General features: G+C 51.9%; 1 long non-coding RNA gene across 1 annotated transcript in view; it reads left to right on the top strand.

Moving 5' to 3' along the window:
* The window catches only part of LOC137210841 (uncharacterized), a 290,832-nt gene that overhangs the window by 262,000 nt on the left and 1,560 nt on the right, over positions 1-27,272 (top strand). The window contains exon 3 of the long non-coding RNA XR_010936745.1: positions 10,586-10,693. This is a non-coding gene — a long non-coding RNA (uncharacterized lncRNA). The remainder of the gene's footprint in view (positions 1-10,585; positions 10,694-27,272) is intronic.

Below are 27,272 nucleotides of genomic sequence, written 5' to 3'. Positions count from 1 at the left end.
CTGACTGACTAATGAGCGTGAAGTCTGCTCCTGGGTTTCTCAGGCCGAACTGGAGGAGCCCTTCTCAGGTTCCAGTGTTATTATTGTTGTTGTTTGACTTAAGTTATCCCAGGAAGCCTCAGGCCCACGCTGAGGTATCACTCCTCTGGGGTACGCAATCTCTTATAACAAAATAGGTTTTAATTAACTAGTTACCTTGCTCGTAATACACCACACGACGGTTTTGACCTTTTCAAACAAGTTTTCCGGAGACTGGTTTTTCTTTTGTCCCTTTGGCAGCGATCTGATCGGCCTGGCCTGGGACCCGCGCCCCAAGCCCAGGCTCTTTCCCCGCACCAGGCCCTCCATGTGTAACGGGGACTAGGGGTGAGGCGGACAGTCGCCTGTGTCTGTTGAGTCAGTTCAGAGCTCCTCCGTGAGCACAGCGCCAGGCCTGGGAGCCCCATGCTGGAGAAGACCATTCTCATCCCTGACACCCTCGGCGCAGTGGCGCTCAGACGCTGGAAGGCGACAGTATCACTTTGTGGGGCCGACGGGGACTAGACTCGTGCACAGGTGCTCTGGGGGGCTGCACACTTTGATTCCACGAGGCCATCCCAGGTCAGCTGGCCTGTGATGTGCGGCCCGAGGGAGCTGAGTGGGACGCAGGTGTCCTGACGGCCCTGCTCTGCATCCCCGCGACATGGGCCCCGCCTGCTTGCTCCGCTCAGCCTGTAACAGACCTTTCCTGCTGCAGAACTCATAACCGTTCGGTCCTGTCGGCCCCTAGAAGTAGCAGACTTTCCAAACTGGGCACACTCAGTCCAAACTCTTCTAAGACTCCCCAGGGTTGAGAGAGCTCCTGAGGGTGAATTGTGCTGAAACTGGCGTCTGGACGCCTGTTACTTGAGCTGCGCGTCTTCTGCGCTTTCTCGATTCTGGTCTGTTGGGCAGGTTCCTCAACAGCCCTGGAAAAATGCGCAGCAAGTTGATCCACCTGCCCTGAGCCTCTCCAGGACCCTCCTGCTGAGAGGTCCCTTAACTGTCACCCAGGGTGACTGGGAACCTCATGTCTGAGGACCATCGAGGTGCTGGAGACACGTCGGAAGAAGTGACTGTGGTGGGAATAGTACCTAGGCCATGGGATGGAGCGGGGTTGTTACCTGCCTCTTTACGGGGACAGGTGAGTGAGGGATGGAGGTGAGCATCTTGGTGGTGGAGGCGGGGATGGCACAGGTGTGCAGCAGCAGACTTCCGCTGAGGGCAGGAAGGTGCCGCAGGGCAGGATGCCCTGGAAGAAAGGCCTCCTGCCGGAGGGAAGTGCTTCTGTTTACTGGATTCCTCTGCTTCAAGACAGAGAGCCGCCTTCTTCCTCAGCATGGCCTCCCTGATCCCAGTGAAGCCCTCCAGGACCCCGTGGGGCTCCTGGGCACGGAAGTCTTTCTGTGTCCCCCGTTCCTTGTTTGTAGGGAATAGACTCCAGCCTCCATGATCTTCCCTGAGTTCTAAAGGGCAGGTTCAAACCGTTGCTGATCAGGGAAGGGAGAGAATGCAGAGACCAGGGAGAAGCAGTCCAGAAATAGCGCTTGAGAAGCTCATCAAGCTCATCAAGAGAACGTTTGAGGCCCTGCACACACCCTGACCCTTAGGAGCAATCTCCCCCTTGAACCATTGCTATAAAACTCCTCACCAGATCCCCCCGGGTTGGGACACAGAGTTTTTCAGGGCACGAGCCTGCTGTGTCCCCCTTCGCCTGGCAAAGCAATAAAGCTGTTCTTTTCTGCTTCATTCAAAACTCTGCCTCTGGGATTTGATTCGGCGCCGGTGCGCAGAGGCCGGGTTTTCGGCATCTCCAGCAAGGCTGTGATGGTTTTTGGTCTCTGACGCTTTGAGTTTTCTTGCCAGCTCTGCCTGTCTCTGGCCGGTGTTAGAGTGATGGACATGTTCCTTAAAACACGTGCCCAGGTTGTCAGGCTCCTCGATGCAGGACTTGTAAGACGTGACCCGTGAGTGCTGGCTGGGTTGAGCCCTCGCCCGTCCCTGGGTACTCAGGATCCAGGCCAGACAGGGATTCAAGGACGGGGACAAATCACACCAGCTCCCTCATCCACAAGCTTTTCATCGAATAAGAATGCATTGAAGATAAACATCAAAGGGAACTTTAAAAGTGAAAAGTAGTAACAAAAGGCTAAGCGTGCGCTGAAGTGCGTATTTGGAATCAGAAGGGGCGCCATTCGGCGTGCTCTGTGGGAGAGGCTCGGTTTATAGCTTGACTGCTGTGCTCGAGCACACACACGGGAACTTTCTTGTTTTTAAAACACCAGTTTTAAAATAACTCTCTTAAAGATGAGTTTCACCCTGGTGGCCTCACTGCATCTCTGTCCACACCCCAGGGCTCTGAAGACCACTCCTGTGAAGCCGCAGACCCCCAAACACACGACACAGCAAGGGGCACTCCTGAGGTTGGGGAGGAGACCAGCGGGGCTGGGACAGTTGTGGGGAATAAAGCCCAGGGCCCGAGGCTTCGGAAGTTCATAGACTGCCGCTTTCCTATTATCCTGGCTGTGGTTTGATATCTTGCAGCTTAATAACATCATTTTAAACGTCTCATTGTGGAGAATTTCCAAGCATTACCCAGCTAGAGAGAGTAGCCTATGGACCCCTGTGGACCCATCACCCAACTTTTTTGGTCAAGAATGAACTAGTGGCCGATCTCGTTCTACATACTCCCCAGATAGATACTTCTAACACTGATGTTTTCAAAAGCTGACGCTGTTCAGCAATGATTTGGTAGAGTGAACCCGTCGCAGGGAGAGTCCACAAAGCAGTCTCTGCCTTGACGCAAGGTTGTTGCAGATGGGGAGAGAGAAGCGTGTATCAGAGAAACACAGAACAAATATGGGTAAATCAGGATCTTGATTAACTGTCTGTAAGAAGAGCTTCCAAACAATGTCAATGGGTTGAGTAAGAACCAGAAAAAGAAGACGGAGGAATACAGCTGGCTCTGGAAAAAAAAAACGTTAGCTGAAAAAGAAAGGAGAAAACGTACAGGTTAGCACAGACTAAAAAAGGGCAGAGTGACAAAGCCGTAAGTGGTCACAAATGCACGTGTTTGTGTGTAAACCACAACAGCTGGCTGGACGATGGCGAGTCAAAACAAATTCTCTGGGGAAAATGAATATAAGTCTCTTGGGCCAACATCTGTAAACACTGAACGTTTTTGTTTCTTGGAGGCAGGTGACCACCTCCTGCCGTCAGCTCCAGGGCGAGATGTTTCCCTAAACCTGTGGGTCTCCTTTCGTGCAAGAGCCCATCAGGGATTCAGTTTGAATATTCTATTTCTGATTCCTTTGTTGTGGCATTATTTTTCAAGTTAGTTTGAGTAATGTTAATCTTTTCAGAAAATCACATATATATGATGCATATATATAATCTCTCGGGCACTCTTACTCAATAATCAGGATGTGTCTCTTTTTTCCCAAGAGAGCGCGTCCGTAATTAAATGGACGCTAACACCTCGCTGATGCCTGTCTGTTCCGTGCGGGATGCTGGTGGGGACGAGGCTGTCTGTCATCTGCGGGGTGGAGCGGGGATGGGCGGTGTCTGGACAGGCAGCGTGGGCTGGGTCCTCGGCCCGCGGAGGAGGGGGCGGCCACCTGACTGCCATCGGGGGTGCTCAGGGCGTCGAAGGCTTGAGCACTGAGGGGCTGTCAGGGACGCGGTGGACGGTAGGAGCCACCTCCGGGGGGCTCTCCTGAGCCCGGAGTCCAGCTGTCGCTCGCTGATCACGTGGGTCCTGGGCATGTCGACTTCCCTCTGCTTTAGTCTCCTTGTCGGGGCGCTCACAGCGGCACTGACCTCCCCGGGTGCTTGTAAGTTAAAGCATCCTTGCTCTGCTTCGGCTCGGAGGGACCCATGGCAGTGCTGGCCAGGAGGAGGACTCGGGCCAGAGCGACCTTGACAGGGGTACCAGGCGCCAGGGGCCGTGGAAGCCAGGACACTGCTCACGGGTGATGGCTGAGCTGCGTCCAGAAGGGAGCGTGGGAAAGACAGCTCGGGGCGGGAGGATGTGGGTTAGAGTGAACCTGGCAGGAAGTGGGGTTACTGGGTACGCAGAGGGTGAATGTGGTCCAGCAACCCAGGGGCTGGCGGGGAGCACAGGGGCCTTGGTTTGCTGCCTCTGAGCCGGGGACCTCGCGTCTGTCCTGCCAGAGGCCACTTGGGCCGGGGCAGGTGCCAAACCCACACCGTGCAAGGGGTCAGGAGCCGGGCGCACTTGACCCTGGCTTTCTGCATTCCAAGCCCCACCTTCTTCCTCAGCCCCCGCCCTGCCTTGTTTAGGACAGGGAACAATAGTCATAAGGACACCCACCCTGCCGGCCCCGGGCTGTTCCCTCCTGGAGGAAAGAGGAAGGAGCCGCGGGGGGTGGGGGTGGGGGGGGTGGGCAGGGACCCACCACCTTAGTGACCCGTCACCACGTTTGCTGAGCAAATTGAAAGTTTGCACGTCAGCGGGAAGCCGGTGTCCTGTTTGCAAACCCTCCCCTTGCGGTTTCCCGAGTTGTGGCCAAGGCTGAGAGGCGTGGAGGAAAGGACCCATCGGACGTGCAGACCTGCCCGTGCTTTGATCGCAGCGGGAGACGGCTTTGGTTCCCGCCTCTCGCAGCCTTTGTGAAGGGCAGGGGCGTCTTCCACAGCAGGCCGGAGTTTGCGGCTCCGCTTCCGCCAAGCCCACTTTGCGCGTCTGTGCTCTGAAGATGACGGAGTTTGCGACAGCCCCAGTTAGGACCGATTGGGAGCGTGGGCGGCTGACCCCTGGCCAGAGAGAAGTGACACTTGGTCGTGTCTTTTTCTCTTTATTTCCAGCAAATAGTTTGAGTTGCATTTTATCCACAAAAAGGCTTCGTTTGCCTATTTTTTGTCCGTTTATATCCTTTTTTATTTTTCCTTTTTCCTTCATAATGAATTTTTGAATTGATCTAAACCTGAGAACTGATTCCGCGTGAAGCTGGAAGTGTGACCCTTGACCTTGACCCTTGACCCTGGGACAAGAAGCTGGAGAGTGAGGAGAGAGGGCTTCTGCTCCCGGGTTTGCTCTGACGCAGCCAAAGTCTGCGTGAATGACTCAGCTTCTCTCTGCTGTAGTTTTCCCACGTGGAAAACAACTTTAGTAATTCCTGGGCCCGCTGTGTGTGACAAAATTCCATCCCCTTGGAAGAAATGAACTATCAGATTATGGTATATGATTAGGTAATCCATAGCTTCTGATTTCTATTCATGTGCTAAGCTTAGCCATTTTGCGGGGGAGGTTTCTGAAAGAAAGAATTTGATTTTCACAATCGCTTGGGCTCAGGAGCCGTGATGAACACAATAGCTACGTGCCCGAGAAAACAAATTCTTCCCTTGCGCTGGTTCCATTGTTCTAGGCGACTAGATCTGTAGATGATTGTTCAGCCCCACTCTTTTTTCTGGTCCTGTCCCATCAGATACGCATTCCAAGAAATTACCTTAAGATTTGTTTCACCATGAAAGCTACATTCTCAGCTGTGCTCCAATCAACTGGATAAAAGTGGCGAACCCATCCTGGTTGACTATCACCTTTCAAAGTATGTGTGTGGAGGAGCGAGCCTGAGCCCTCTTCCCTGCCTCGCTATTGTTAGAAATAAGTAAGGATGTATTAGGACATGCTTTGTGTGCCAGAAGTTTCCGAAACTTTTTGCAGCCGCACACAGAAACAGGAATTACTTCACCCGCCGTTGAAATGTGGCCACTGCTTCGATGAGATGGGGCAGCTGTTTAAAACTGCACAGCAGCTTTAACAGAAAACCCGATGCACAGCAACATTCCAAAACGGGGGCCTGCAAGTGAGGGGCACCGTGCTGAAATCCCAGGGGACGCTTCCTGGGCTGGGCCCGCTGGTGCTGGGCTGTGGGGGCTTTAGTTTTGTGTCTCCCTGGGAAAGCCAGCCTCTTCTGTTCAGGGCTGCCTCCTGGTCACCTGCTAAATCATCCGATCCCAGACCGCCAACTGATGGGCAGCCCCCAGCAGTGTGGCGGGTTCTCCACACTGGCTGACGGAGGTCGGCAGCAGGAAGAGGTGGCCTTGCGTGAGGAGTGGTGACCTGACCCTGCAGCGACACTTACAGCTGGGCACGGCCCAGGGTGATGGAACAGAGAACACTGTCCAGTGCTTCCTGGTCACTGTAAAATATGTTCTCCGACCTCAGAGACACTGACATGAATTCATCAGCTTGGGGTCTACACTGTTCCTATATTTATCTGCTCACATGGGCCAGAGTATCTTGGAGACAGAGACAGAAAAGTGTCTCTTTTTCGGACCACAGTTTCATTAGCAAAAATCGCTTCTCTTTTAGGCAAAAGAAGGACTCAATTTACGAGTAGATTCCTCTTCTCTGGATAGATTTTAGTTTCGGGAAAAGCAAAGCTGACGACCACTGTACTCCCTCAGGCCTTCTTCTTCCCAGGGCAGTTGAGGATTTTCATGGTGAAAAGAGAAGGGGAGCCAGCACAGCATATGACACGCTAAAGCCCACGGCAGGCGGGCGAGCAGCGCCCACAGGAAGAGTATAGCTGGAAACACACACATCAGAAAACAGGAAAGCTCCCACGTTAATAAGCCACGTCTGCACCTCAAGGAGCTACAGAAAGAAGAGAAACTCAAACCCAGAGCCGGCAGAAGGGGGGAGGGAGGATTAAAGCGAAGATAAATAAAGTAGAAGCTAGAAAAACAACAGGGAAAATGGTCAAAAACAAAAGTTGGTTCTTTGGAAAGACCAACAAAGTGGACAGACCTTTAGCTGGATTGACTGAAAGAGGGGGCTGCTCGGCAGTGTCTGGGGGCTTTGTTCTTCCGTTTAGGGGGTTGATGGTGCCCGGCTGGTCTCTGCCCCGTCTGGGCTGTGAGCCTTTGCAGGGCTGTCCTAGATGATGGGGGGGTGGTGTGGAGGGTCGGAGGCCATCCCTGGGAGGCTTGTGATACAGGTTAGGTAAAACAGGGTGTTTTGCACACCCCGATATTTCTTCTGGGCAAGGGAACCAGAGTCCCTGAGGGAAACCCTACAGTGGGAAAGGGCAGCCTGGGGCTGGACTGAGGGAGGAGGTGCGGGTGGGCTTAGGCAGGTCAGAGGAGCAGGTGGTGGTGGGATGCTTGTCTAACTGAGCTCAGGCTCACAGCATTTGCTGGTAGATGCAAGGCCCCTTCTGCCCCAAGTCACTCCCTGAGCCCGGCATTCTGTTTCCTCCAAGCGCAGGGTCAGGGCCGCTGTTCCCATTCACCGTGTTCTGGTGACAGCTCAGATTCTCCGTGGAAGATTCCACTTTCCCAACTGGGTCCAAATCAGATATCGACTTTACTAACTTTAAGTCATTTTGCCCATAGACAGCGGTGCTCTTAGGAGGACACGCGGGAACGCCTGGGGGGTCACCACGGGAGACTGCCTGAACCTGGGCTCCAGAAGCGTGGTCCCTGAACGGACCCTCAGAGGCACGCTGGGCCTCGGCGGGCCCGTCCGTCGGCGCGGGTCGTGTTAAAATGACCCTCTTTCTGTCGCCCGCAGCATCTCATCGTCCTCCGGGTCCTGACGCTTTGTACCGTTCAAACCAGTGCCGAAAACCCCAGCTGGCCTTGCCTTCGAGCAGACGGGCACCCAGAGGCCTTGTGCTCGCCCCGGCCCCGCGTTCGGAAGGGAACGTGTGGCCACTGAGCGGGGGACGTGGGAGGAGCTGAGCCCACGGCGGGGGCGGCGGAGGCCATGGGGCTGCTCTGGGCTGACTTCCCTCCGTCCCTCACAGGGCCAGGCAGCCAAGGCGCGTGGAGATTCGGGACGTCTGTGTCCGCAGTGACCACGCTGGCACCTACGGGGTCCGCTGGGGATCAGAGGCCCAGGTCAGCAGCACGGCCCTTGCTCTGCCCCTGGCCTTCCACCGCAGGGACCAGGGCCAGTCCTCCCTGAAGGTTGCTGGTGCTGCCTGGGTCCTTGGTGTTCACACCCCCTTGGCTGGGGTGGCCTGTGTGCCGGAGGGGGGAGCCTCTGACGCCCCCCTGCCCCTCACCTGTGTGCGAGCTCACCTGCAGCTCCACTGCTCTATGTGTTCCCTCTCCCTGCAGAGAGAAGCTTCCCCGCGTGTGTGAAGGCATCTGGATTTGATTCTGAAGATGACGGTTGTTAGTGCGGTGAAGGTTGGGACTGGAATTTGGAGGATCAACCCGGGCGTGTGACAGGCGACCCCAGGAGGGATGCTGGGGTCTGAGTCAAGCACTGGGGGCTGCCTCTTCTCCCCTGCAGGGTGACTGGAGTTGATCCCCTCAGGACGTCCCTCTGTGACGGATGCAGTGGTTGGCGTGGTGTCTGCCTGCCCTGGGAGTGGGTGGGAGAGAGGGCTGGGCCTGGTCCTGCCTCAGGGAGCCCACGGGGGCTGTGAGACACTCCTGCGTTGCAATTACGGATTTCATGCGCGCTTAATGAGATAGTAGACCCCTGAGGTAAAAGCAGGGTAATTACTCAAAATAGAGGCAAGACATTCTCCTATATCCTGTAGATATTAGCAGTTAGTGACCCAGACAAGCATCTCTTAACACCCTCTTTCTCTGAGCCGTTTATAATATACTGAACTTAGTCTAGTTGCGAAAAAGCCACCATAGCACTGGCTTCTATTCAACCAACCCACCGTGACCATCTCTTCCAGAAAGTATTATTTCCACACTCAGTGCAAAAACAGTAAGCACTTATATAGTATTTTTAATATTCAGAATACTTACACTTACTGATTACTAATGAACCCAAACCTCGAAACCCCCAAACAAAACACACAGCAAAACCCAGCAAAATGTTAGGTATTTTATTCTCCAGGAATCATTCACTTTACAAAAAGGTAAATGGGCTTGTTTCCTAGGTGGGGACGCTGGCTGCCTTGTCTGTGTGAGTTCCAGGCCGTCCCTCCTCTCACCCTGCAGTCGGCACCGACCACCCACTCTGGCCTGTGGGCCTGTGTCATCTTTCCCCGTGGATTGGCTGGGAAGTAGCTGGAGGGGCCGGCGGGGGTGAGGGCATATCTGTGGCCACGAGGAAACCCTTCCTGACTGGGCTAGTTGGACCCTCTGTCCCTGCACCCGGCCCGGCTTCTCCCACGAGCCCCCGAGGCGGGGACGGAGGGAGCTGGGTGATGGGTAGACTGAGTAAACAAAAAATGAACTTTTCTCTTCTGCCTGTGTGTCCTCCTCCCGGAGAGGTGATGGGCCGGGGTGAGGGAGAGTGCTGTGTTCATAACGATAGGCCCGACTGTGATGGTGACAGTAAGTTTTCGGTTCTGACACCAAGAACCAAGGGCTCCGATTCATCTGGTGAATTTTGTCAAAGCTCTGCTCTTTGGTTCCCTGCTGCTGACACAGGACACCGCCCCCCCGGACAAGCACACGGGAGCCCCGGAGCCCAGCCTCCAGGACACCTCCGGGCACTGCACCCCTTCACATTCTGCGGGACCCACCTGACCCTCGCGCCCTCCAAGCGCTGGGCCCCTTCACTCCCCCGGCCCCGGGCTCTTCCCTTTTCGCCTCTGTTTTTGGAATCATTCGACCCGCTCGCCGGCTTGAGGGTCAGCACAGTGAACCACTGTGGGGTGCTCAGCTCAAGACTTGGCCCAGAGGACGCACCGGGTAGGGCCCTGCCCTCCGGCGGCCCGAGGGACGGCCAGGCACAGGGACTCACGTGGAGAAGCGAGTCGTCCAACTGAAAAATCCATTCTTCCTTGTCTACGCTCAGAATAAGTCCTGTCGCCCCAAGTCAGTCATGTCCGCAGAGCACTGACCAAACTGAAATCACATAAAGGCAGATGAAAGTACTTCGTGGACTGCTTGGATTTCTCCTTTTCTTCAGTAATTTTTATGTTTTCACATTTTTCTGGGCCTTAGAAATACCTTTCCCCTTCGCATCTTTCTCCGCTACGACTGGCTGGGGTCTCATCTTCACTCGTTTCAACTCCCCACGGCTCTGTCAGGTTCTGACCACGTGAGAGACGGACTCCACACGAGATCATAAGTAAACGGGGGTTCTCACAGTTCTGTCCTTTTGGAGCTAAGACTCCAGAGCTCAAATGAAAGGAAACAGAATTTTCAACACACTCTCTCGATGTGTTTCCATAGGGTTAGATTCCTTACAGAAACGATAAGCTATTTTGATGGGTGTCAGTGTCTTATAGAGACAGCCGCTGTTTTCTCTGTTTTGTGGGCAGGTGGGAAGGTCCTGGGAGGGAAGAAAGCTGTGAACTCAAGGGTAGGAGATGCAGGTGATGTCACTTCTCTTAAATTTGAGGAAGGACTGAGCGAACCAGGTTTGACAAAGACACACATGTTTACGAAAAGGAAAATGACAGAGAAGCCAGGAGATGAGTTCTAGAAAATAAGGGAAGAGGTCCCCAGTACCAGTATCTCTCCTCTTTTCTCTTTCTTCTCTTGGTTAAGCGGAGGGTGGGGTAGTGGAGACGCGGCCCGCGGCCCCTGGGCCCCCAGGCTCCCCGTCCCATGGAGCGCCGCCAGCCGCTCCAGCAGGCCTTCACTCTCCGCCCGCGCTTTCTCCTCTGTTTCCTCCCAGACCATCAAACGAGGGACGGCCACGGCTTTAGAAGAAAGCTGCCAGTGCGGATTTGCTTGTTTTAGGCCCGGAGTCGTCTGATTTTCACGAGACAGTAACGCAGCGAAGGTAAGAGTGAAAGATTTAATTCAACAGCTCCGGCTGTGCTTTTCTTGCAGGTGGGAGACGGTATTTTGAAGAGCTTTGAAAGGCAACTTATTTTCCTCAAACAAATGAATTGGTATTTCCGGCAAACTCTTTGGGGTGCTGGAGATGATCTAAGCTGATGCTTCTCTATCTGAATATTGTTCCCAGGGTTGTCCACGTGGCGCATGAGCCGTCAGCACCAAGATAGATAAAGAAAAGTGCCTGTTTTCACTTGCATCCATTGTTTGTGATATTTCGCACCTACTTCATGAAACTGATCTGTCAGTGAAAAACAGGTTTGGTTTGAGGCACGTGTCAGGAAGGGTCACGACGACCCATCACTTCTGCCTCTGCACCGTGGAGAGCTATGACGTCTCCGTCTGCGTTAAACGTTTCCCCTGGGGTTTTGTATCCGGTGTTCACTTGCTTGGAAAGTGTTAGCGTCACAGGCGGGGACTGTGGATCAGACCTGCTGTTCTTGGTGTTAACTGGGCGGGTTGGCGTGCTGCTCAGCTCCTTAGTTTCCTTCGTTGACCAAAGTAGGAGGAATAAAGTCTACGGGGCGGGATCGACCGCGTTCGGAGACGGTTGGGAAGGCCGCCGGGCAGTACTGCCGGCGGTGGGTGCGCAGGGCCATGAGGACGCTGGGGGCCCACGGTGGCCACAGCACGGCCTCAGCGACTCCGCTCCCACGATCCTAGCGCAGCTGGTGCTGTGAATAGCTTTGCTTTGTCCCAGTAACGGTAACTCCCTGCGCTGTTTTTATCCAGGAACAAAAGGAAGACTCTGAACTCTCGCTGCTGTTTGAAGCGTACCTTGAGAGTCCCGTGGTTTGTAAATGGAATACTGAGAATAAGGACTCCTTAGGGTCTGGGTCATGGAAAGCCAGTGGCTTGTTGCTGACTGCGAGGCGGAGCTGTAATAGCCTATTTAAATCCCCGGCGACAGAGGCGAGTCATTTGCGACTACAGTTATTCGAGCTTCCAAGGAACTACAGCCTTGCTCCTGCCAACAGTCAGGCTGCCTCCCTCGGTGCGGGGGTGACCGCTGGCGTGGCCAGGGAATGTGGACAGTGACGGTCTTCCAACATCCTCATCTCTTCAGGGTTTGGCATTTTATTTTTGGTGGCTTCACCGGCAGCCTTTGTGCCCTGACGTGTACCTTTTATACCTCACAGAATAAGCTTTCCCCACTAGGTCTTAATATCCAGCCCAGTACGCAGTCATCATTAAAAACCAGTCCCCTTGTTCTCACTCGGACGATAGGACAGTGACAGTGGCTTAGATCTGGGGATGCGGGCTGGGCTGAGCCGTGGAATCACTGGGTCTCTTGTCTGGGAGGCGTGTGTTCAGAAGAGAAGGCGCTTGGCCTGTATCTCATCCTGGGAAGTGGGCGAGGATTTGAATGGGAATTCATCCTAACGGGGAGCGGAGGCTGAGAGGGTGCCAGGAAAGTGGGGTGGGCCAGTGACAGTTCCTTGGAAAAGGATGGGCAGCTTCTGAGCAGACTCCAGTGTGGGTTAGAATGAGCCGCCGCCGACCATAGACAGTACACGTGAACCGTTTAGAGATTAAACGCTGGGTCGGGGGTGGATGGTGCCCCGGAAACTAAGCCTCCCCTTCGCCGTTCACTACCCTTCCCCTGGGCCGGGACAGGTTTTAGAGCAGACATTTGTCACGGCAATCGTTCAGGGAGAAATGATACCCAAAGTGGTCCAGGTTCCAGGTTAACAAAGAATGCAGTAGGAGAACCTTTCGTAAGAAATTCTTTCTAAATCCTCTAAAATCTCATTCCTGGGACTTCTAGGTTTCCAGAGTTAAGATATTAAGAGTTTACCTATCGCTCTGATTTCGATACATTGTTTGATATTTCCAAAGTTTTAATAAACATATATATGTACAGTTTTTAGAAAGATCGGAGGCTTTATTTATTCCTTTTGCTTTCACCGCGGGATTGGCATGTCCCTTATCTGTGCAGAATAAGCCACAAAGCAGCATCTAGAAGCGGTCGTTCAGATCAGACAGAGCTTCAAGAAGCACTTATTAAAGTACAGCAAGTCAGACCAACTGGTTCTCTCAGTGGCTTGTCAGGGGTGAACGGTCCCACATCTGAAGGTCTGTGGCCAATGCCTGGGTGTGGGTAAAGCTTCGGCCGCTGCCCTGGAAGCCTCACCCCTGCTGGACGATGGGGCCTCAACGTTGCCAGCCCAGATGCTTCTCTGCGGCGGATTTAAGATGGGTGGTGTGTGTCCGTGAGTGGGGCCCTTGATGACCAGATGAGCTTCTCCCTGCAGTTTCCCCTGAATTGGGAAGTAACCGATTCCATCCTAACCGACAGCCTCAAAACAAACACCACGTGCATTTAGGGGTTGAATCGACTCCCATGCAGCCTTCCAGACAGTTCCCGCAGCTCAGGCTGACCTAAGTGGGTTGATTGACGGGAAAGCACAGAGGACCCTGCTACGTCGTGAACAGACGCCTTGTGATAGCTGGCTAGGACCTTCCTAAAGGTTTCATTTTCTCTGTAAAGGAACAAGAAAAAGTTTACATTCTCTGATCCCTCCCTTTAAATGTCAGAATAGCGAGTTGGAAGGAGTCCCCAGGCCTAAAGTCAGAAGCCCTCAAGCTGAGTTTCCATTCTGGGAGGCACTTAGTGAAGTGCCTCTGGGACTCAAGGCAGTTTGCTCAGTCCTGCTGTCTCGGGGGCACGTGGATGGGATCGGGCACCGGGCCTGCACCTCTGCCAGCACCATCTCATTCAGCGCTAACGCCACCAGCCCCCTGCTGCCTTCTGCATAAACTAGGTAGATGAAGACGGACTAGGTTAAGATGTAAAATACAGATTTACAAAATAATACACGAAGAGATGCTCTTTTTTTGAGTACTTTCTGTCTGCCAGGCACTTAGCGCATATGATGTGTACTTTACATCTATCATCTCATTTAATCCTACAGTTAACTCTGTGGGCGGGTGCCGGTTGAGGCTGGGAAACCTCGGGTCACAAAGCCAATGTGCGGTCGTGGCAGGGGTGGCCGTGGAAATATCAGTATAAATCCCGAAACATCCGATTCCAGATCCAGAGCGATACTTCTTCATGTTTTACCAGATCTGTGCTTTAGCTTCTTAGAACTATCTTGAAGGACATATTATTTCTTGGAGTGATGAAGAAACAAAGTAGTGAGTGATGAAGACATTCACGTTTCTTTCTAATCCTTCTTCAGGTTTCATACGTTTACAAATACTTCAGAGTTTCCTTTCCACACGTAGCACAGAAGCCTGTCTTCTGTACCTAGAATGTTCCTCTGCAGACTGTCTGCCCTTTACCGTGGGAGGTCACGCCTGTGTCTTCACCGGCTTTCTGGTCCATTTCCAACCCTGTTCCCCATCCTGTGGGCTGCTGAAGACTGGCTCCAGAACCTTCTCTTTATTCCGACCATCAAAGGGACAAACAGACGCAACGCTCCGAATTCATGCGTACGTCCACTGTGGGGCGGTGCCCTCCTTGGTGAGAGCGTGTTTCCAACTTTGGAAAGCGTCTGTTCATGTAGCTGCAATCTCATAGAATATTCTGTTTGGATTTTCTTGTAGTTGCTGTTGACACTGTTATTTTCCCTCTAAGCATTGAGGTTAAGAGAGACAAACCTTCAGGAGTTGACTTCACTGAAACATTTGAGCTACTTGGGCAGAAAAGAGCCCACAGTCCAACAATGAATACGGACTTCCGGAAACACTGCGTATTTTACCATGATTTCACCTAATTTCTTGTTCCACAGAAAGACGTATTCTCCATATATCTATTATCAGAAAAAGAGAAAAAAAGACATAATCCGACATGGCTGAAGTTTGAGACAGACACTCACGTAGGAGAAAATTAATTTTTAATAAGTGACTAGGGACTAAAACTAAGTGAGGTGCTTTCTGTTCTTAGTCATAAAAATTGGCTTTTCCTTTGTTACCTATGCTGACAGTTTAGGTAGTTTCCCCAAACTCCAAATCCAGTTGCTCCACGGGAAGGAATTGCCTGAATTCTTTTTCCTCCTCCTCTCGAACATCAAGGGGCAGCTTAGACGTCTGGTCCTAGAGACTCTTCCCCACGAAGGGAAGGTGTCCCCCTGCTGATGGCGGAGAGACCAGGAGGGAGGGTGTCCAAGGTGTATGGAGAGGAGATGGGAGGAGGGCACATCCCCGCAGGGGCCTGAATGTGAGAGGCGACGTGGGCGTGGTCTGGGCCCCCAGGACCAAGGGCTGAAGGAGGCCAGTGAGCAAGGAGAACGGGGCCTGAGCTCCCAGCAGCAGGAGTGGAACCCGGGACTCCTCACGAGTTCCCCAGGCATATGGGGTCCAGTGGGACCAGAGCCAGTGCCTTGAAGACCAGTGACGCCACACCCCTGAGGACCAAACCTAGGTCAAGGGGACTCCGCCTCCCAACATGAAGATATGCCAGTTCCCCCCTCCACCCGGATGCCTTCTTAGGGACATAAGCAGGGGAGCAGCTCCAGGAGACGGGCCCTTTAATCTGAGAGAGGCTGGGCACTGCTTAGAAGACGGTTTCAGTGGTCTGATTCAAAGGCCAGGCTAATAGCAGTGCTCTGCGTTTTCAGGCACGTTTGAGTTAAGTGCACGGGTGAGGTGTTTCAACCCCATCACACCTGTTGACCCAGGGGGGTCTCTGGGTGGCGCATGAGCAGAGGGGACACGGACGCCCTTTGAGGCCTGTCCAAATCCCACCACGGGACACTTCTTTGTGTCTGCTCGTAAGTGGTCTGTGTTCCTGGGATCTGTTCAAAACTTCCACGGACGTGCCAACATCTGATGCTGCATAACTCAGCATCTCCAAAACATGCTGGACGAGCCGGAGGTCTGCCTTGGAGACCTTTCTGAGGAGCCGGTGAATCCCTTTTGGTGCCCGACACGTTTCTCTGTGGATCCTCAAGGCCTTTACCACGGCCTGATTTAGCGCCTTCCTTTGTTTTCCTCTCGCTCTCCACCGCCTCCCCCAGTAAGCATCCCAGACTTCGTATGGACCGTTCCTGCCTTCCCAGGGGCATTGCTTTCTGCAGGCTCTCAACTGAGAAGAAGACACTCCCCGACATGAGCGAGCCCCAAGCACCGTATTAAGTGGCTCCAGCACCTTCCGTGGAGCTCCGGGCCCGCAAGGGCTGTGCCGACCCGCACCCTGTTCTGCTCCTCTGAGCTCTGGGGTCAGGCTGAGCCGTGCAGCTGAGATGATAGAGGAGTGCGTCCCGCTCTCGCTCAGCGCAGAGTCGGGCTGAGGTCTGCAGCTTTGGACTTGGACTTGGAAGCCATCGGAGCTGGTGAGCAGGACGGAAAGGCCTGGCCACGGCCCTTCGCTCTCCATCCTGTTGCCTACAGTCCTGACCCTGCAGCGGGCAGACGGCAATAACCTGTGGCCACGCACGGCTGTCGTAGCTCACTCTGTGCCCGAGACACACTGCTGTCCAGTGGAATTAATTTACACACAGGTCACTTGTGGACCAACGTTTTTATTCTTCTTCCATACGTCATACGATTTCCATGACTCCAGCATCTGGGAAGGTCTTCGTGGCTAACTGGGCATCCCGTTGGTCAGGAGGGCAGGGGGCGTCCTGAGACGGAGTGAGAACAGATGGGGGTCTGCAGACGGAGCTTGAACTTGAGCGCTTCGCAGTTCACATGGCTGAACACAGAACCCCACGGGGCACGTTCCTATAGGCAGCGAAACTGACAAGCTTCCCGGGCCATGGGAGTTTCCCGTGTACTTGGCTGTCAGCGGTCTCCGTGCGGGGGTCACGGACACACTTGCTTCACCCTCCTGTTCCTTTGCCAAGGGCAAGGCTTCAGCCCGGCTTCCTTGAACCCGGGGTTGCGTGAAGGTGGCGATGCTATAAACAGGGAGAAAGGACTTGGCCTCGTTCTTGTCCTTTTTTAGCAGCCCTGTCTCTCCCCTGTAATTTCCCTTCTCCATTTAGACAGTGCTGCAGCCACAGGAAGCCATGCTCGCCCAGCCAGCCGACCCGGACCCTGGCCATCTGAAGCCTTCTGGTGTTTTGCAAAGATGTCATCTCATCCCACACATGTCGCCTTCTGTGAAGGGCCAGGCCATGTGACACACAAGATGGGCCAAGCTGGGACTAGCATGTGGGGAGCGTCGACTGGAGCTGGGAGGCTCCACCATGCGCTCGTTCTCAGACGCCACAGAACTGCAAGTGAGACGAGACAGTCAGGCTGTAAACGTACCCCGCGTGAGTGACCCAGCAGCCCCAGGGCAATCTCTTCTCTCCTGAAGGAGGTCGCTCCCTGCCTGGGTGATTTGCCTTTAGATGTCAGATGAGGTGGAGAGGCGACTTCCCGCCTTTCACGACGATGTCGTGTTGTGCTGTGCTGTGCTGTGCTGTGTTGAGTCTCCCTGCCCGGCTGTCGGGGTCCAGCGCCAAACTGTCCCTGGAAAGAGGGCAGCTATTCTTCTAGCACTTTCTCTCTGGGTTGACTTCCCACTCGTTAAGGAGGGGTTGGCTGCAACTGTGCGGTTTCTTCGTCCAGTGGTCAGCAGTGGGGAGGCTCGGGGACAGAATTCTCTCTCTCATTTCCCCAAGAGTCCACGTTATCCTGCTGAGAACAAAAAAACCACGTGGACCCCCAAAGAGTGCAAATGGTGAGTGCGGTTTGCTTGGTTCCCTGGGGCCGGAAGTGCCCACAGACGAGTCAGATGAGAACAGCGAAAAGCCATGCGGTCACCCCAGGGGCGGGTTCTGTAGGGCATCACATGTACAGATCCTCCCAAAGGGGCTACACCAGACATCCTGAAAATCATCCCGATGGCATCACCAACGAGGTGGCGTCTGGCTTCCTGAGAGGTGATGCTGGCTGTGCACACCAAGGATGGTGACGTGGTGACATCGGTCACCAGCTTTGGCTCCAACGCTCCCCCAGAGTCCTGCAGCTGCCTCGGGACTGGGTTAAAAGTCTCGTTTTCAAATGGTACCTTTTGGGCCAACACTGATCAGGGCCTCACCATCAATAAAATAGGGATGACAGCGTTTGCCTCACACATTTACTGTGGAAATAAAGTCTGAAAACTAAGTGCTTCATAGATAGCAGCTGCTCTGATGCTTATTCCACATTCTTCAGATCAGAATGCGTCAACGAACTTTTTCATTTTTCAGTTAGTGTTTATATTTTTACATTGCATGTTTGAGATGCACCTGTCTTATTTCCAACACGGAAAGGATAACAAACAATTGCAAGCATCAGGTTGAGGGTCGCCAGGTCAAATACAGGATACCCAGTTAACTTTGATTTTTGGATAAAGAACAGAACATTGTTTAGTATAAGTATGTCCCAAAGATTGCATGGGATATACTTACACTGAGGAATTATCCATTGTGTTTCTGGAATTCAGTTTTCCCTGGATTTTTATTTGCTAAATTTGGCAACTCCAGCCAGGTTGGATGGAGCAGCGGTTAGTTTGGGAGTGGCTGACGTATCTTAGGCGGGCACACCACTCAACACGTAGAATGTTCCTGAATCCAGAGCTCGGGTACAGCCCTGGAGGGGTGAGCACGATGAACCTGCAAAGCCAGAGCAGGGCACGTTGTAGCCTGCTGGGCTCCAGGACTCTCCGTGCTGTTTCCTCCAAGTAATTTGATTTTATTCGTAACTAAACAGTCTGCAACCAGGCGGGAGTTGTGGAGTCCATAAATGACAGGCTTCCATGAGGTCTGGATGACATACCCTAACCCCATGGGTTCGCTGAGGAAAGCAGGTCAGGCGGCAGAGTCAGGGTTAAAACTCAGGCTACTCTGATTCCAGAAGCCTTGCTCCAGATACCTGGGGAAAGACGTCTCAGAACCTGAGACTAAGTGACTGTGTGAGACGCAGAAAATGAGTCCACCTCACATGACGCTCTTCGAAAAATGGAGGACTTTGGTGATGGATCTATGTGGATGTGTAATTGTTTGTAACTTTTTATGTCTCTTGTGTACCTCCAGGTAACACCTGGTGGCCAAGGAGATGCTTGTTGCAATATCCAAAATGTCCAAGAAATGTCTACTAAGGGTTTTTGTTGGAACATATTTGTAACAATGAGATTTGCCCAATGAGGTGCTGTTCTTGTTGTGTTGGGTACAAAAATCAGTGCTGCGCACCTAAGATTTAACACATTAGTACAAATAATAAATTGTTAGGTCTCTGAAAGAAGAATAATCTGGTTTCTTACATGGGCTTACCCAGGTAGCCACTGCACCTGGCAATGCAAGGGTGGTTGAAAGTTTTATGGCCAGCGAACAATAGAGCATTTGAACATAGGAGGCAATGATGTGGGAAACAGAAGAAAACAGGACCTGTTGAAGGAGAATCCGGATGTCATCATTAGGATCCTACAAATGATCCCCCAGACAGGTTGAGGGAAAAATCTAGAATAAAAAACGAAAATTGAGAGAAGGCTGACTTACATCAAATAGTGATTTTAGCTCCAGGTTTTTAAATATTCTGTATCATATCTCAAATCTAATTGAAGTTTCCACTTTATAGCTTCTGGTGAAAAGAATAACCAGTCAGTCATGTTCCACAGTGCAGCACACAAGCTCCTGTACCCAGAAGTCTGCTGTTTCTCTGTCCTCTGTAGATCTGGACACCCTTGACTGAACGGGGGAGGTATTTTGGTTTTGAGACAGAAGGACTTCACGTCGTCTACATGCCCTTTGGCTGCTGTTCTCGGGGCAGTGGTTTCCAACAGTCATGTCTGGGAAAAATGATGACACTGGCAGTCCTGCCCACTCACTGACGCCAACACTGGTTCCAGTGGCTGCCCAAGTCAGGGTGGTTCTTCACGGTGAGACGGAGGAAAGGACAAAACCCCCATGATGTGCCTTGGACCCCAGTGATCAGTTTCACTGTTGGAACACTTAGCCAGGAATTGTTTCATTTATTTCTTCCGCAGTTATTCGCTAAGCACCTACCAGGTGCCATGCCTGTGTCGGGCGCTGGGCAATGAGGAAGAAGACAGGCCTTTAACCAGCCTCCTAAGAGCTGGATGTTAGTCAGAGAAGACAGACGGTTATTGGTAAACAAACACAGAGAAGGTACCTCAAGTTTAAACAAGCGACAGTAAAGGGAAACCATGGGGCTCTGCGTTGGGGGGGCGGGAGGGCTTCTGTTAGAATCTGGTGGCCAGAGACAGCTTGCTGCTGGAACTCCAGGATTTAAAACATCTCTGAAAGGCTTTGGATCCATCTCAGTGTTACATACGCTCTCAGAATTCTTTCCTCCTAAGTGGCGCCTAACACTTTACTCGGTGACAAGCAGGTAACTCTGGACGTTTGGTGAGTTGAAAGGTCACCCGCTGTTGGCTGGCTTCAGGCCTACGGCAAACCACCCTCGCTGATAAAACGGGTGCTGGCGGTAGTTACCGTAGGAACAGCTCACAAAGCTTTTCGTCTTCGAGGCAGGTTCAGCATCCCGATGAGGAGGTAGCGTTGTCTTAAATCCACAGGAAGGAGAGGGGGAATTTCACACCGCTTCTGTGGTACAGCTGCCCAAGGGGCCCCTTTCCCGCTGCCCTCAATTTCCCTTTGTCTCTGATTCTGAGAAAAAGCCGCCAGCTCCCCTACCTTTATTCCTCTGAAGAATTTTTCACCATTTTTATTCTATCAGAGCTGTTCCAGGTTCAGAACCCTAACATTTTGGAAAACAAACTGTATTCAGTGGCTGGCAAAGTCTGGGCCTTCCCAGATGAAAGGAATGGAGGACCTTCATTGTTCAGGTCAATAACTCCTTAGCTTGGTCTCGGGAAAGGATGTGCATTTCTCTCCAAACTCTGGAAAGCCCTTGAGGAACTTCTGAAAGGCAACAGGTGTGCATGAATCCCTTCAATTCTGGAGGACGGGCACGCCGGGTGAGGGATGCTTTCTGCAGTGCGTTAAAGGGGTTGAACATTTTCTTCTAACCCTACAGGCCAAATCAAGGAACTTTTCCCATTTCTCAGGCTCTCGTCACCTTCTCCCATCAGAAAAAAAAGCTACGTTTCCTTGGAATTCTGGTGATGGTCCACACTCCTAAACAGTTTTGACCGTTTTCAGCTGCTGCTGCTTCTGCAAGGCAGGAAAATGGAAACTCTCACAAGCAGCCCCCCTCCCCCTGCAACACACATATGTGCACACTCACAGTGCACACATGCACACACTCAACACACATACGTGCACACGTACACGCGCACACAACACACATGCACACGCGCACACACAACACGTGTGCACACTCACATGCACACACTCAACACATATGCGCACACGTACACACGCACACACTCAACACACATGTGCGCACACGTACACACGCACGCGCACACACTCAACACACATGTGCACAATGCACACAATCAACACACGTGTGCACACTCACATGTGCACAATACACCCAACACATGTACACACACGCACACACTCAACACACACATGCACACACTTAACACACATATGCACTCACGTATGCATGCAGACACACACACAGAGCCTGATGTAATGAAAATCCCAAGGCTTCTCCCAAGCAAGGAGGGATCTCAGGTCATGGGCTTACTTTAAAACATGAACGACTATAATTTGTAATATCTTATACACAGCGAACAAACATTTTTTAGTTTTAAATATCTTCCTTCCAACAAACTCAAAACAATGTCATTTTTCTCTCTTCACTGTGGGGTCAGCAGAACCAATATCACAACTATTTCACAGTTGGGGAAACTTGCCCAGAAGCTGGTGGCTTCCCCTGGTGCTGTGTTGGTGGCAGTGTCAGGATCTGGGTTTCTAACCCAGTGGTCGGTTCCAGCAGGATCTGCGGCTTCCCTCAGTGTTAAGTTATACTTTATTTGGGGAGACGTTCAAGTTTCCCAATTCCACATGATTTTAGAAATCTAGACCGAAGAGCTCACCGGGCCATTTATTGTTCTGACCTCTTGAATTCCAAGCCTCTTGTTTTTTATTCTGTCACAGAATCCAGGTGTTTCAGGGCTGGAGTTCAACCTAGGATTCAGATGCTGTAACTCTCTGAGTCCCATCACTGAGATCGTCCAAAAACTATGATAGGAAATCTTTTTGGGGGGAGGACTTAGAGTGACCTGCGGATTTCTGTGCTGGACAACTTTGGGGCTTTTCCATGCTGTAAAGTCTTGCCTCAGCCTACAAGCCGTCCCGTGGAACTGCTGTGTCATGCTCATGACTAGCTGGTCTTCTCTTTTTTCCCCTTAAATTAGTGATTCATAATTTATTTTGGTCTTGCGAATACACATTCTCAGATTGTGGTGACATCGACAAACCATTTGACTGAATTCAGTAAAAATAAAGGAAAGGGAACCCCAAAGAACGAAAAGGACTCCATCAAGCACTGATTTGTACGGACATGATCACAGAGAGCTACTTTGTGTTTCCCCCTGTCTGACAATCATTTCACTATCATAAAGACCAATGGTCTAATTATTCAAGTGGACCCTTGTGTCCCATCTCTTTGCCCCACAAAATGTGTCTGTCATGAAAGGGCGCTTAATTTTTAGCATGATTAAAATACTAAACACTCGAATTAAACATTTTCATGAGGGTTTATCTCCTACAAAAAACATTCTGTTTCCTTGACGCTGGAGCGCGTGTTTCATTAACGATCATAGTTTTCGATTTAAGAAGAAAAGGTAGCAACTTACTCTGGCTTTGAAAGGGTTTTGCGCTGCAGCTTGTCATTGGCTGTGGGTTGCTGAGGTCAAAGGTCAGAACCTGGCAGATGCTGGTGGGGAAGCTTTTGGTCTCTGCCTCCTGGTTTGTGGATGTGACAGTGCAGGAAGGAAGAAGGGGACAGGTGGTGACCTGCAAGTGCCCAGACCTCTCTGCCCAAGGATGGCTGTCCCTCACCTTTCACCGAAGCTTCCAGGAGCGTGCATTTTGATTTTAGGGCAAGGGTTGTATTTACTCACAAGGCACAGAGGGAGGACCCCAAACTCTGGACCGCTGTCTTGACGCTGTGACGCTGTGCAGCCCTGAGGGCACGCTTCACCTTTTCTGGAGAGAAAGTTGTCTTTTGTGACACACTGCTGTGCAACTTGTGAAAGAAAAAAATAAGAAAGGCTGGTAACTTCTCCGTGCCGTCAGGCGGCAGCTGGAAGGTTCCCCGGCAGAGGGTGACGCGCCTGACAGGGCTTTGAAGACAACCTCCCGAGAGGCATCGGGCCACACGAGGGAGGCTGCCCCTCCAGTCGGTGCCGGTCTCTCTCCTTGTGTTTCTCTTTCATCCTCGGGGTATCTTCTCCCTGCAGTGTGGACGGAGGCCACTGCCCACAATGAGCCCCTTGTCTCCCCCGAGGGCTCCCTCCCAGCTCCAGGTGACGGGAGGGGCTTTACCCTCAGTTCAAGGGCAGCAAAACTCAACACTTGCCGAGAGAAACCGCTGAACTGGAAATCAGTTATCAGACACTCTCCTCTTTAGTGATAAAAGGTCGGAGAGGAACCGCCTCTCCTCTCACTAAGTAACCTTGGAAAACTGCAGAGAAGGCGCTGACTTTTCTTTCTGTCTCCCAGGTTTACAGCTCAAGGCTCAGATCTTGGTAAAGACCCACCAGGTGAAATTTTGTTTTCCTGGACTGAATGGGGAACTTCCTGAAAGTCTAAACAAGTATGACTAGTTTTCAGAATGTTCTAAAGTTTTAGAAAAGTTCAGCTTGATAATTTACCAAGAGGGACAACTCAGACAGCATAATATTTCTGTGGTCACACACCCACTGCTCCACGAGCCCTGAACCTCACCCCGATATTAGCTCTGGGGGCATTGGCTTCCTTCCCACATCTGGGTCAGCATCTCCCCCTGACTCTCAGCCTCCTTCTTCCACTTTCCTTTCGTGCTCCAGGGGCCTCTCGAGCTGTCACGTGTGGTCACTCCTGAACCCGTGCCCATGGTGCTAAGTCATAAGGACACAGCTGGCAGATCCCAGGACCCCGTGACATCTGTACTTGCAGCTGACAGTTTTCGGGAACTTGAATTTTAAGGCTAATAACAAATAGAGTCAGAATCTTTAAAATAATACAACGGTGTCAATAATTTGTGTATTTCCTGCTAACCGTGTCTGATGATTTTGGGTCCGTGTTGAACCGGGGCTGAGCCTAGGAGCGTGCATCCAAAAGGTCACCCCAAAGAAGGGACCTCCAGGCTGAGATGTGAAGGGACGCTGAGGGTTCACTGGGCGAGGCTGGGGAAGAGCAGTGCAGGGCCTGGGGGTGGAGGGAGTACCGCCCATCCGAGGACCCAGAGGGCGCACAGGAGGGATGCGGAGAGGCCGGGAGCCTGATCCCTCAGGGCCCTGGAGGCCACAGGAAGGAGTCTGAACTTTGTCCTCAGAGCAGAAAGGAATCTGTGCCTGGTCTCAGCTCCTGGAGCCCCAGGTTACTAGCTAAAGGAGTCCCGGACAAGTGTTCTTCCTGGGTCAACACAAAGAAGGGAAGCTGTATCCCTTTGAAGTTTACCCAGCGGGGTGAGGGCCGGCGGATAGTTTGATGTCCTGAGGTCTCAGACACGCCATACACTCAGCGTTCAAATCATTGCTTCATTGGGCATGTTAATACGTGCACTGGTGCACAGGCCTGGCTGGGGCCGAGGCCCCTCTGCTTCTAGCTCCTGGTCTCAGCCGCAAGCAGCTCAGGATCTGGGCTGGAGTGTCCCAAGAGGTCCTACCCGCTCCGGATTGAGATGTTTGAGTGATAAATGGCAAAGGCTTCATGCGGGAATGCTGGGAAGGTTTGGGTAGATGATGATGTTTTTCAAGAAATCTTAGAACCTGAGTAGAAGGGGTTTTGTCGAGGGCTACTGGATTTTAAAAGCAAGGAGACGAACAGTGTCCTGTGTGTGGACACAAATTAAAGATACATGAACAGTACATACAAACCACGTAAGGGGCTTTAACATACGCAAAGAAAGCATTTTAAAAACACTTTTTGGAACAAGAATTTCTGAGCCATAGAACTTTCATGCAGTTCTGCACCCAAAAGGCATGTCTTTTTTTTTTTTTAACCAGCATTATGTGACAATCTTTATTTCAACAAATAAGTGCACTATAAAAAAATTTGACCTGAAATGTAAAAAGAGCAGCCAAAAATAAATATGTTTACACAGTATTGTAGAAATTATACAAAAGCGTGTTAAAATTCTCAGGACAAACCAAAACATGTCCAACTGTGTAAAGGCTCTTCCCTTGCCAGACACGGGAATAAAGCTGGGGACCCAGTTTGGTTTCACTGTTGAAAAGTGTACAAAATAACTTAGAAAAACCAGTCGAGGTCAAACGTGGTTGGACCCAACGTTGAGCCGCCATTGTCGGAAACAAAAGATGTGGTTTTTTCGGCTTCAGAGAAATCCGATCAGAATCCGAGCCACACAGCGGGGGGGGGGGGGGGGGGGGGGAGGGAGGGGGCGGGGGGGGCGGGTCCAGGACCTGCAGGTGTCAAGCTGATTGGTTCTTATGGGAAGGGGGGGCGGGCAGAGACAGAGTGGGGACCACAGAGGGGAGGGGCCACGAAGACTCACTCCTCCCAAACAGGAAGAAAAGCCACGGGCCAAAGGACAGGGCAACGACAAAATAGTAACCTTCTCCTACGGGTAGTTTCCGGATCCAAGTCCACCTGTGAAGAGTCAGATGGCGGGTTGAAGGTGCTGAAATGTGTTTGGACTACAAATCGGTACCGGTAATCGTCTGGAATTGTCAGCCTCGATGATCTGGGTCGTCTCCTCAATTTTCTGCCCCCTTTTCCAGGACAGGTCTATCTGAAGAGCTCAGGCAGGGTTCATACGGCCTCACCGTCATCAGGAACAATATTGAAATGCCTCTATTAAGCCAGTAGGAAACGGTCTGACACCATCCTTCTCTGCTGAGGTTTGGAAACCAAACGTGATAGGTTAAGTGGTAGAAGATACACACATGGTTGTATAATAGACACCAGATTATTACAAGCACGTGGGTTAAGTATTTAAAGTATGCCCAGGCCAAGGGTAAGGTCAGAATCCCTCTACAGTGGGTTCAATTGCAGCGTCTTGGGGTTTAGCCAGGGTGGGGTTAAAATAATCATCATGTTCCGAACAGCCTGGGAGGAAGCCAGAGGAAACGTGCTTTCAGGAGGTTATGTGGTAGAATGAGGGCCGGTGCCCTGAGGGGAACTTGGGTGTCTAGGATGTGAGCTTCTCCTCTTGCGAGGGAACCTCGCCAGGTCCACTTGAGAGAAACACGGAGGCTACGCAGGTGGGTGGGTGTCTCTCCTGTGGTCCCTATGTTTGGGGTCACAGCTCTCTTAGAGAAACTAACAGAAACAATGACTGTTTCTTCGGAAGACACATGTGCAGAACATGGACACGCACGTCTGCGTTTATAATTCAGGGACTCAGGAGTGGATGGTGAGGTCTGTGAAGGCAGGTGCACTGCCTGCAACCAGCATCGTATCTGGCACGTAGGAGGTGCTCAACTATGTCCACTCAACAGATAAAGGAGTGAATTCAGCAAACAAATGTCTATTGAAGGCCTCCATGTGTCAGGAGCAGGTCAGGTGAGATGGTCCACAGCTGAGACCGTGATACACGAGGTGGTGATGAGTACCAAGGAGGAATGAAGCAGGAGAGAGGCCTGGGCAGCCCCGGGTCGTGGGCGGGACGGCCCTTGTAAGTGGTGGCTGGAGAGAACCGCACTGCGAAGGTGACCCTCGAGGACGGGCCTGGGGGAAGTGAGGACACGGCCCTCGGCGCCTCGTGAACGGCTGGCTGGAGGCGGGGGACAGGAGCTGGGGTTTGCTGGGCGACCGCGTGACGGGCGCTGCCACAGCCACCCAAGACACCAGTCGGCGCCCCAGGGAGCCTCCGCCCAGAGCTCCAGACGGGGTGCCTGGGAGTGGGGATGCGTGGACGCATCGCCGAACCTCTAGGCATAGTGCGTCCTGCAAACAAGCTCAACTTTGGACATAAATAGCAGTGGACGTGGCCCGTTGCCTTGGAGGTGTTTTTGATTCCTTGGGACAGCCTCAGACGGACAAGCGAAGAGGATGCAGCATCAGATTCAGGAATCGTGTGCTCTGTTGACTCACCCGGATCTGTCCCGTGTCAGCTGCCCTGCCTGTTTTGCTCTTTGATTTTCTCTCAGCTGCAGTAGAAAATGGACAACATTTGGGAAATCTGTGTAATATTAGCGATCGTAAAGAGAGACGCGTGGATCAGAATGAACCCTGGGTAATCAACTCGGGAAATTTTTAGCAGTAAAGGTAGGATTAGTTTCACCTAACTCTAATATGTTTGCATTTCCTTCGTACTTACGGAACAGAATCATTTGAAAAGCTTTGCTTTTCAAAAAAAAGCTTGGCACTTTGGAATGCCAATAGAACTAGAAGAAAGGACCTCAATATCAGGATGCTTTGTCGTATTACTGGCCAGTCTTGGGAGTGTCAGAAATAATGTATAAAGGTGTTTTCCTAAGAGCTTTACACCTATGACCCGCAGCTTTCAACATCATTGGCTGAGACATGACGCCAAAGATCGAATTCAAACAAATTGCGTTTGAC

This window comes from Pseudorca crassidens, chromosome 18 (genome assembly GCF_039906515.1).
Source record: "Pseudorca crassidens isolate mPseCra1 chromosome 18, mPseCra1.hap1, whole genome shotgun sequence".
Taxonomy (NCBI): domain Eukaryota; kingdom Metazoa; phylum Chordata; class Mammalia; order Artiodactyla; family Delphinidae; genus Pseudorca; species Pseudorca crassidens.
This window is presented reverse-complemented; position numbering and strand designations above follow the sequence as displayed.